Here is an 11,749-nt window from a genome sequence, read left to right on the forward strand (position 1 = left end):
CTGCAGTGTTTTTCTACTAGACTTTGCTGCAGTGATTTCCACAAACGCAATACAAACATTTTCCTCTTGAGGCCACATAATCGGGCACATGATCATGTGGTAGGCTATAAGGCATTTCTTCATCTACGTGTCTTAAAAGGTCTTGAAATCTTCACAAAGAGAAGGAATGCGGAGACATGGCTGCCTTTGTGCCCTTCCAACTAGTGTATTGGCTTGCGTAACCATGGAAGTTGGCACACATCTCCTCATACACGAACTCCTCTTATGTCTTGCTTATTGAATTGTACAAGAACTCCCAACCTTGTGTCTTTATAGCCTATCTTTGCTCCCTTTTTCTTCTTCACGGTATCTACAACTTGTATGCATAAAAGAACACCCAATACATGATATGAGACATAAACTATATGTAAAATGATGCCCAATGCATGTAAAACACATATAAAAACATGTTCACTCAAGCACTTATCACCTATCCTCAACCTCACGACCACTTCCCAAAGTGATCGCCTTCACATGTTCTCGCGGGTTAGTCTCAGTGTTACTAGGCAAGTTTCCTTATCGTCTCTCCAATAACGATTTCGCGATTTGCCCTACTTGATTCTCTAGATTGTGTAATGACATAGTGTGGTTGCGAAGTGTAGCTTCGACCGATTGAAACCTTGTATCCGATGATTGAACAAATCTGGTCAAAGCTTTCTCTAGGTCTGTCATCCAGGTCTCCAAGCCTGAAACTCGATTCTTCATGTTTGGGGCTTATTGTTGTTGGAAACCTGGTGGTGCCATGGTCTTTTGCTGCCCCAAATTACTCCATGAGAAATTGGGGTGGCTCCTCTAACATGGATTGTAGGTGTTGCTGTATGGATTGCCCTGGTTTCTCATTTCATTACCCACAAAATCAACTTACTCTACCAAGGATGTACCACCAATAGAGATAGGCCAATCGGATGGCATATATGAACCCCCATAACCATCAATACTTGTGATTTCTGCTACCCTTGGTGAAATCAATGTATCCAATTTCTTGCTCAATGCCTCTACTTGGGCTGCCAAGGATGTAACCGCATCGATTTCATGGAATTCGGCCATTTTCTTCCTTTCTTTTGCATTCCATTGGTAGCTATTCATGGCCAATTCTTCTACCAATTGCCGAGCTTCTTCAGGGGTCTTGTTCCCCATTGTACCTCCTGTGTTGGCATCTAGAAATTGCCTTGTACTTAGATTCAACTCATTGTAAAATGTCTAAATGATCATCTATTCGCGGAACCGGTGTTGAGGACACTTCTGTAGGAGGTCCTTCAATCTCTCCCAAGTCTCAAACAAGGATTCAAGCCCCATCCAAAAAAAATAAAGATATCTCATTATGAAGCTTTGACAACTTTCCCTGAGGAAAATAACTTGCAAGGAAAGCTTCAACCATTTCATTCCATATCGTGATGGATGCTTGTGGTAAGCAATAGAGCAACTGCTTGGCTCTTCCTTTTAGAGAGAATGGGAAAGCCCTCAATCTTATAGCATCATTCATAACACCATTGATCTTCAGCGTGTCATAAACATCCAAGAAGTTTTCAATGTGATAGTTTGGATCCTCATCGGCTAAACCATTGAACTGCGTTGACTGCTGTATCATTTGGATGAATGCTGGCTTTAGCTCAAAATTTGGAGTTGTAATCGGAGGCCGCATAATACTCGAATGTGTGCCCAAAACTAAGGGTCTAGCATAATCTGAGAGTGTTCTCTGCTGCTCATTCTGTTATGCTATATTATTTGACCCTTCAACTTTTATCTCAGCTTGATTTGACAGTTCTTGCACATGTTCTTTTCCCCTTCTTCTAAGTGTTCGTTCAAGTTTAGGATCACCTCCAACCAATATCGAAGGGTTCCCTTGGGTCATAACCTGGAGCTACAAAGAAAGAAAGAAAACAAATCAGAAGATGATAGAATAAGAAAATGTGGAATAGAATAAATGATAAAATATCTAAAATAGCAAAGTGCAAAGTGACTCTAAACACCTATTCTAGAGCAACGGCACAAAAACCTTGACACACCCCTTGCGTGTGACTTGCAAGTGCACATGTTTGTCGAAGTAATAAATCCCAGGTGAGTGGGTTATCGTATCTATAGGGAATAGGGATTGGAAGCACAAAGATTTCTATTTAACTATGTTGAGATGAATCAATAGTGGCATGAATAAGAATTAATGCAAATAGAAATAAGAAAATGAAAAGGAGAACGCAAATAAATGATAGGAGAGGCAATCGACAAACATCGGGGTACCCGGACATTGCTCACCCTAGGACTATTGCTTCAAGTGCAAGACCAATCATTATGTCTCCTAATTAATGCTCAATGAGTCATGGAAATCATAAAACACACGGTCCCAAACCTAAGGTCAACCGTGACTAATCCTATACTATCCCCGGAGGTAGAAATCGATCAGTCTCGGTGCCTCACACTGCGCAAGGTTGCAAAAATCTCTATGGACTTCAAGTGATAAACCCTATTCCTATATGTAGATCTAACACTTTGGTCCAGGCGAAAGACCCCTAGTCACAATTAAGCCCAAAATACTAAGGATTACTTCAATGCTTCACTCTGTTGCTCGCGTAACTAAGCCCCAACGGAGTTCATCTCTTAGCACTTCACTCTATTGTGACCAAAAATAACTCAAGGAATATGGAGGTAGGATAAATCACACCGGAGGGGAAAGGCGACGCTCCGATACCTCTCGACTCATCCTCTCAACCCTATCCAATCTATGGAGGTAGTGATAAGTGCTTGTGCGATATGAATGCGAAGCGTTCATTCCTTATGTAGAGCATTACTTTTCTCAGGTTTTTACACTAATATGTGTGTTTTTATGTTACTTTTGTGCAGGTAGGGTTGTGAGGCCAACTATGAAGGAAAGAAGCCAATGTGGATTACAATGCACAGATTTTGGAGAAAATCTTGCTAAGGTTCAAACGCGAAGACATAGGTTGATTTGAGATGCTAGAGTGTGTGCCAACCACCTCATATTCGAGTTTGGCACATCCATTTGGAGGGGTACAAAGGCAGTCACACTCGAGCATTCCGACTTATGCATAAAGAAAAAGAGCTCCACCAACTTGCCTATCATTGAAGAAGCAAGTGATCCACAATGTGAACGTGTGCCCATTTGCGTTACTCCGATGAAAGTATGGATTCGGGAAGCTATTCAAAGCCGAGATCTTGTGGCGAGCACGCAGAACACGGTACCAAATCATCGTAGCGACCTGTTCACAGTAGGCCGAGAAAAACAAAAAGTTCGGAGAATCCACACGGGCATGTGGAAATTATCCACGCCCATGTGGAAATTCCGCACGGGCGCGTGAGGCATCCACGCCCGTGTAGTCGCCCGATTCCAGCCCTAATTAAAGCCGAATCAGCCCCGATTTTAGTATTTTTCTCTCCATCTTTTCCCCAACTTGAGAGAAGGCTTCGGCTAGGGTTTTGAGGGGTATTGGCCAAGGTTTTGGAGAGGTTCTACAGCTCTGACATTGTCATTCCTGGGGAAGAAGGTTGGTAGGGGAGCTTCCATCGAGGCGTATCCTATACCGGACGAGGAAATCCTTGGACGATGAGTAGAGGACTTTCCACAAGACCATTGACATGACTATCGAGGGGGTTTCTTTATGGATTCATTGCTTTTACATTCTATTTCTTTGATTGTACTTAGCTCCATGGAGGGCTAAACCCCTAGTGGGTACTTGGGTATTTGTGAACCCTAGGATGTATTTGTTTCTTTGAATCTGTTTATTATGCTTTCAATAAATTGATGTTGATTATGAGTTCCAACCTTGAATGCTTGTTTGTATGCACATTTCCCCTAGAGTGACACTAGGGTTGAGAGTTCTCATTGGTAACCTTGTGAGTGAGTGACACACCATGAGCGTTAGACACAGCTAGGTTGGAGAGGGTTGAGAGGGTGAGTCGAGCGGTACAGGAGCGTCCCCTTTCCCCTCCGACGTGGTAGATTCTACCTCCAATCCTCGAGTTCTTTGCGGGCATAATAGAGTGAATGGTCTAAGGGATGAACTTCCACTGGGGCTTAGTTGCGCGTGCAACGGAGTGAAGCGTTGAGGTGATCTTAATATCTAGGGCTTAATCATGGTTAGGGACCTTCCACCTGGACCAAAGGGTTAGGTCTATAATTATGAAGAGATTTATCACTTAGAATCCCTAGAGCTCATTGCAACTCTATATGAGTGCGAGGTTGAGAGGTTATCTAATCTCTCCTCCGGGACATGTATAGAGTTAGGCATAGTTGACCTTAGATTAGGGACTATGTAATTAAGGATTTCCATGACTCACCATTGCATTGATTAGGAAGCATAATATAGGGTTCTTGCACTTGAAACAATTATCCTAGGCGGAGCATTATCTGAGTACCCCATCTTTATCGATTGCCTTATCCTTTTTCTTTACTTTGACTCTCTTACTTGTTGTTTTTATTGTTGAGAATTGAATCATTGTCACACTTATCATCATTGATCTTTCACATAGCTAAGAATCAAATTAAGTATTTTTATTCCCTATTTTCTGTGGATTCGATACCCACTCACCAGGGATTATTACTTCGATAAACCCGTGCACTTGCAGGATATAGGCAAGGGGATCTTGTCATCTAGCCCTTATGGTGTGTCACTCATCAACAAAGGCTACCAAGATGGATTCTCAACCCTATTGTCACTCTAAGGGAAAATCAACTCAATAAGCATTCAAGATTGGAACTAAATTAAAGACATTAATTAAAGAAAGCATAATAAGAGGTCAATAAAACAATAGTATCCTACGATTTACAAGTCTAAGTACCCACTAGGGGTTTACCTCTGCATTGATCATAATACAATCGAAAATGAAATCAAAAGTTAAGATATGCAATCCATCGGTAGTCATGTTGATGGTCTTGTGGAGTGGCCGTGTCTTCTCCAAAGGTCCCCTCATTAAGCCTAGAGCACACCTCACCGGATCGATGCCGACAAAAGCTCACCCAATAACTTTCTTCCAAAGGAAACGTGGTGTTCAACGCCGTCAAACCTCTCCAACCACCTAGCCCAAGCCTCTCCAAACCCTAGCCATGGGCATCACTAAAGATGAGAGAATGATGGAGAAAGGATAGAAAGAAAGATCCCCAAATCGGTAAAAGTCATTGATTTAAGTAGGGCTGGAATCGGGAATCTACAGAGGCGTGTAGAATTTTAACGCACCGTGTGGATTTTTGGAAATCTGATTTTCTGCAGGCTGCGAATAGTACTGCTATTATTGCACAAGTTGAAATACGCAAATGTAACTGCCTTTGTGCCTCTCCAAATCATTATAATTGCTTAAAGGTTATGGAGGTTGGCACACATTCACGTATCTTCTAGTACAACTTGTGTCTTCGCATTTGTTCATTTTAAGATTTCATCAAACAGTGAATTCACGATCTGCTTTGGCTTCTTTTTTTTCATATTTGGCTCCACATCCCTACATGCACGAAAGTAACATAGATACACATGTATTAGCGCTAAAATCTGATAAAACTAATGCTCATCGTAAGAAAAGAATACTTTGTATTACTAATACACAAGCACTTATCAAAGTGCTAAGAGAGGAACTCCGTTAGGGCTTAGTTGCGCAAGCAACACAGTGAAACATTGAAGTAATCCTTAGTATATGGAGCTTAATTATGACTAAGGTTCTTTCGTCTGGACCAAAGGGTTTGATCTATATTAGGGAATAGGGTTTGTCACTTGGACTGCCTAGAGCTTATAGCAAGCTAATACAGTGTGAGGTGTAGAGACTGGGCGATTTCTCCACCGGGGCATAGTGTAAGGTTAGTCACGGTTGACCTTAAGTTTTAGGACCATGTGTTTAAGGATTTCCATGTCTCATTAAGAATCAATTAAGAGACATAATGGTTGGTCCTGCACTTAAAACAATAGTTCTAGGGTGAGCAATGTCCGGGTGCCCCACTCTTTGTCGATTGCCTCTCTTATCATTTACTTGCGCTTCCTTCGTCTTTTATTTTGTTTTTTCATTTGCATTGATTTGTTCATATCACTATTGATTCATCTTCATTGTAGTTAAATAACAATCTTTGTGTTTTGAATCACTATTCACTGTGGATATGACTACCCACTCACACGAGGGTATTATTACTTCGACAAACCCGTGCACTTGACGTCAACACGGAAAAGGTGTTGTCAAATTTTTATAGCCATTGCCAAGGAATAGGCATTTTAGAAACATTTTGCAGTTTGCTATTTTAGCTATTCATCATTTATTCTATTTCACATTTTTCTATTCTCTCATCATTCTAATTTGTTTCTTTTTCTTTGATTTCCAAAAAAATGATCAACATACCCTAATTATTTGACACAATCACGGGAATGGTTGAAGATATAGAATAGAAAGTTCAACTGTTTACAGTACAGTCCACTTCATATTGTTCCTTGGAAGAGCGATTCACCATCAACCACCCCATGGAAAGATTATTTGTTGATTACACTGATAATATTCAGGAGTAGAGTTGTAAATTAGATAGTGTGCTGGATCAGTTTGAGAAGTGTGCACTAGTATCTATGATCTATCATTTGGAGGAAAGCTTGGATAAGGTCTTTGCTCAGTTCGACTCCTCCTATCATGAACAGAGACAAGAACTTTTTTGATTGTGCATGTCACCTCCAGTACAGGAAATTTGCAAGATAGAGGATGTTGTTGCTGTCGAAGACTGCTAAGTGCTTGTGCGATATGAATGCGAAGCGTTCATTCCTTATGTTGAGCATTACTTTTCTCAGGTTTTTACATTATATGTGTGTTTTTATGTTACTTTTACGCAGGTAGGGCTGTGAGGCTAAGTATGAAGGAAATAGGCCAATGTGGATCATAATGCACCTATTTTGGAGGAAATCTTGCTAAGGTTCAAACGCGAAGACATAGGACAGGTGTGAGATGGTAGAGTGTGTGCCAACCTCCTCGCGTTCGAGTGAGTACATCCATTTGGAGGGGCACAAAGGCAGTCACACTCGAGCATTCCGTCTTATGCATACAAGAACAAGAACCCCACCAACATATATATCATTGAAGAAGCAAGTGATCCACGACGTGAACGTGTGCCTGTTTGCGTTACCCCGATGAAAGTATGGAATTGGGAAGTTATTCAGGTCGAAGGCTGTAGCAGAGCACTATAGAAATTACTGAAGCAGCACTTTTCACAGCCTGCTGAGAAATCAGAGAAACAGAGAATCCACACGGGCGTGTGGAAATTATCCACGCACGTGTGGAAATTCTACACGGGCGCGTGTACCATCCACGCCCGTGGAGTTGCCCGATTTCAGCCCTATTTAAAGCCGGTTCAGCCCCGATTTTTGTATTCTTTTCTCCATCTTTTCCCCAACTTGCGAGAGGGCTTCGGCTAGGGTTTCGAGGAGTATTGGCCAAGGTTTTGGAGAGGTTCTACGGCTCCGACATCGTGATTCCATTAGGAAGAAGGTTGGTAGGGGAGCTTCAATCGAGGCGTATCCTATACCGGACGAAGGAATCCTTGGGCGACGAGTAGAGGACTTTCCACAAGACCATCGACATGACTATCGAGGGGGTTTCTTTATGGATTCATTGCTTTTACATTCTATTTCTTTGATTGTACTTAGCTCCATGGAGAGCTAAACCCCCTAGTGGGTACTTGGGTGATTGTGAATCCTAAGATGTATTCGTTTCTTTGAACTTCTTTATTATGCTTTCAATAAATTGATGTTTATTGTGAGTTCCAACCTTGAATGCTTGATTGTATGAACATTTCCCCTAGAGTGACACTAGGGTTGAGAGTTCTTGTTGGTAACTTTGTGAGTGAGTGACACACCACGAGCGTTATACAAAGCTAGGTTGGAGAGGGTTGAGAGGGTGAGTCGAGAGGTACATGAGCGTCCCCTTTCCCCTCTGACATGATAGATTCTACCTCCGTTCCTCGAGTTCTTTGCGGCCATAACAGAGTGAATGGTCCAAGGGAAGAACCTCCGCTGGGGCCTAGTTGCTCGTGCAATTGAGTGAAGCGTTGAGGTGATCTTAGTATCTAGGGCTTAATTGTGGCTAGGGACCTTCCGCCTGGACCAAAGGGTTAGGTCTAAATCTAGGAGGAGATTTATCACTTGGAATCCCTAGAGCTCATTGCAACTCTATGAGAGTGCGAGGTGTTGAGATTGTTCGATTTCTCTTCTGGGACATGTATAGAGTTAGGCATAGTTGACCTTAGTTTTGGGACTATGTGTGTAAGGATTTCCATGACTCACCATTGCATTGATTAGAAAGCATAATAGAGAGTTCTTGCACTTGAAGCGATTATCCTAGGTGAAGCATCACCCGAGTACCCCATCTTTATCGATTGCCTTGCCTCCTCCTTACTTTTACTCTCTTACTTGTTGCTTTTAATTTCTCAGAATTGAATTAATTCCACACTTATCATTGTTGAGACTCCACATAGCTAAGAATCGAATTAAGTGTCTTTACTCCCTACTCCCTGTGGATTCGACCCCGCTCATCCGGGATTATTACTTCGACAAACCCGTGCACTTACGGGATATACGCAAGGGGACCTTGTCAAGTTTTTGGCGCCGTTGCCGGGGAGCTAGGTGTTTAGAGATACTTTGCACTTTGTTTTCTTAGCTATTTCACTACACATTCTATTTCATATCTTCTTATTCTATCATTGTTCTAATCTTTCCTTATTTCTTTTTGTTGCAGAAAATGATTAACATGTTTGAATCATTTGACACTATCATGAGAATGGTTGAACACGTAGAGCAGAAATTTCAAACAGTAGCATGGAATGATACATCGTGTTATTCATATCATGGATAATGTACAACTCAACAACCATTGGAAGAGTCTGTTGAAGAGTACATCGCCAGGATTCAAGGGCAAAGCTGTGAGTTAGATATTGTGATAAAGCAGCTTTTGGAATCCACGTCAGTGTCTATGAATGACCAATTTGATGACAGTATAGAAAGAATCCTTGCTAGGTTTGATTCTTCCTATCAAGATCAGAGGCAAGAACTCTTTTCAATTGGTGTTGCTATTTCAAATTTGGAATTCTGTGGAATGGACAAGTTGATATCCATTGCAGACTGTAAAGAAATAGATCTCCAGGTGGATAAGGAAGAAAGTAATTGTGAACATGAGGCGAATGATTTCGAGGAGATTGATAAATTGAAGGAGGGTAGCTTGCGGCCATCAATTGTCGAACCACCAGAACTTGAGCTTGAAACTCTTCCAGCACATTTGGAATATGCATTTCTAAAGGAGGACTCTAAACTCCCCGTAATCGTGGCATCGAACTTATCTATGGAGCAAAAGGATAAGCTTGTTAGCATGTTGAAAAAGCACAAATCGGCTATCGCATGGAAGATTTCCGACATTAAGGGTATAAACCCATCATTCTGCACTCATAAGGTCCTAACGGAGGATAACTATAAATTTGTAATCCAACCTCAGCGAAGATTGAACCCGAATATGAAGGAGGTTGTTAAGGCGGAGGTAATAAAACTTTTGGATGCAGGAATCATCTACCCCATATCCAACAGCAAGTGGGTGAGTGCGACCCAAGTTGTCCCGAAGAAAGGAGGAATAACAATAGTGAGGAATGAAAAGAATGAGTTAATCCCCATGAGGACAGTGACTGGTTGGCGAGTCTGCATTGATTATAGAATACTACATGATGTCACTCAGAAAGATCACTTCCCTTTGCCCTTCATTGACCAAATGTTGGAGCGATTAGCAGGACATCATTTCTACTATTTCCTTGATGGCATGTCTGGATACTTTCAAATTCCGATAGCCCCAGAAGATCAAGAGAAAACCACATTTACTTGCCCTTATTGTACCTTTGCTTATAGAAGAATGCCTTTCGGGTTGTTTAACGCCCCTGCAACATTTCAGCGTTGCATGATGGCCATTTTTGACGACTTTCTCGAAGATATTATGGAAGTTTTCATGGATGACTTTTCAATGTTCGGGGACTCTTTTGATGCTTTCTTAAACAATTTGGAAAGAGTATTATTGAGATGATAAGAGACGAATCTCGTCCTTAACTAGGAGAAGTGTCACTTTATGGTGCAAGAAGGCATCGTTTTTGGACATAAGATTTCTCAGGCAGGTATGGAGGTGGATAAGGCGAAGATTGAGATAATTGACAAACTTCCACCACCTACGAATGTGAAAGGGATCCGCAATTTCTTGGGACATGCAGGTTTTTATAGAAGGTTTATTAAGGACTTTTCAAAAATCTCTCAACCTTTGACCAAACTTCTGGAAAAGGATACCCCTTTTGACTTCGGGAACGACTGTCTGAATGCATTCAATGTATTGAAAGAGAAGTTAGTGCAAGCACCAATCCTGACAACACCGAAGTGGGATGAGCCATTCAAAGTAATGTGTGATGCTAGTGATTATGCAGTGGGAGCGGTTTTAGGGCAAAGAAGAAATAAGCAATTTCAACCGATCTATTATGCTAGCAAGACCCTCACAAGTGCACAAGAGAATTACACCACTACTGAAAAGGAATTATTAGCAGTAGTGTATGCTTGTGATAAATTCAAACCATATCTCATCCTATCTAATATCACCGTGTTCACAAATCATTCTGCACTCCGTTATCTCATGAACAAGGCAGATGCAAAGCCGAGATTGATTCGGTGGATATTGTTGTTGCAAGAATTTGATATGGAAATCAAAGATAAAAAGGGGACAGAGAATGTGGTTGCCGATCATTTGTCAAGATTAGAAGGTTGTGAGGGGCAAGAACCGGCAAGCAAGGAAGTTAATGATTTCTTCCCCGAAGACCACCTGTATGCGGTACAAGAATCAGAATCAGAAGATACCGCATGGTTTGCGGATTGTGCAAATTATCTGTCAGGAAAGGTATTGAAGCAGGGCTTAAGCTTTCAACAAAAGAAGAAATTTTTCAGTGATCTAAAGAATTTCTTCTGGGAAGATCCATACCTGTTCCGTATTTGTGCAGATCAGGTGGTGCGAAGGTGTGTTTCTAGGGAGGAAGGGCGGAACATCATTGCGCATTGTCACTCAGGCCCAATGGGGGGCACTATGCGTCAAGTCAAACTGCAGAGAAGGTTCTAGCTGCCGGGTTCTACTGGCCGACTTTATTCCAAGATGTTCATCAATTCGTTTTACGATGTGATAGTTGTCAAAGGGCTGGAAACTTATCACGAAGGGATGAGATGTCTCAAAATCCTATGCAATTTTGCGAGGTGTTTGATGTATGGGGAATTGATTTCATGGGATCATTTCCAAAGTCCAATGGCAATCAATACATTTTGGTAGCAGTTTACTATGTTTCCAAGTGGGTGGAAGCCCAGGCTCTTCCAACTAATGATTCAAGACCTATGGTGAAATTTCTTAAGAAGTTATTTGCTCGATTCGGAACTCCAAGAATTATGGGGTTCATCATCATCTTGGGACACCTTACCATCCACAAACGAGTGGGCAAGTGGAGGTTACAAACAGAGAGCTCAAGAGAATCTTAACTAAAACAGTTGAACAAGGTAAACAAGATTGGTCTGAAAGGTTGGACGACACGCTTTGGGCTCATAGAACAGCATACAAAACACCAATAGGGACCACTCCTTATAATTTAGTGTATGGAAAATCTTGCTATTTACCGGTAGAGTTAGAGCACAAAGCGTATTGGGCAATTAAATTGATGAATTTCGACTTGTGCAAATCTGGAGAGCAACGGAAA

General features: G+C 41.6%; 1 non-coding gene across 1 annotated transcript; it reads left to right on the plus strand.

Annotated features, from left to right (window-relative positions):
- Positions 1–1,261: 1,261 nt before the first annotated feature.
- On the plus strand, positions 1,262–1,369 carry LOC120271361. Its single transcript, XR_005539973.1, has one exon. It is a non-coding gene; the product is annotated as a small nucleolar RNA R71 (small nucleolar RNA).
- The last annotated feature ends 10,380 nt before the right edge of the window (positions 1,370–11,749 follow it).

The sequence above is a fragment of the Dioscorea cayenensis genome, chromosome 10 (assembly GCF_009730915.1).
Source record: "Dioscorea cayenensis subsp. rotundata cultivar TDr96_F1 chromosome 10, TDr96_F1_v2_PseudoChromosome.rev07_lg8_w22 25.fasta, whole genome shotgun sequence".
Taxonomy (NCBI): domain Eukaryota; kingdom Viridiplantae; phylum Streptophyta; class Magnoliopsida; order Dioscoreales; family Dioscoreaceae; genus Dioscorea; species Dioscorea cayenensis.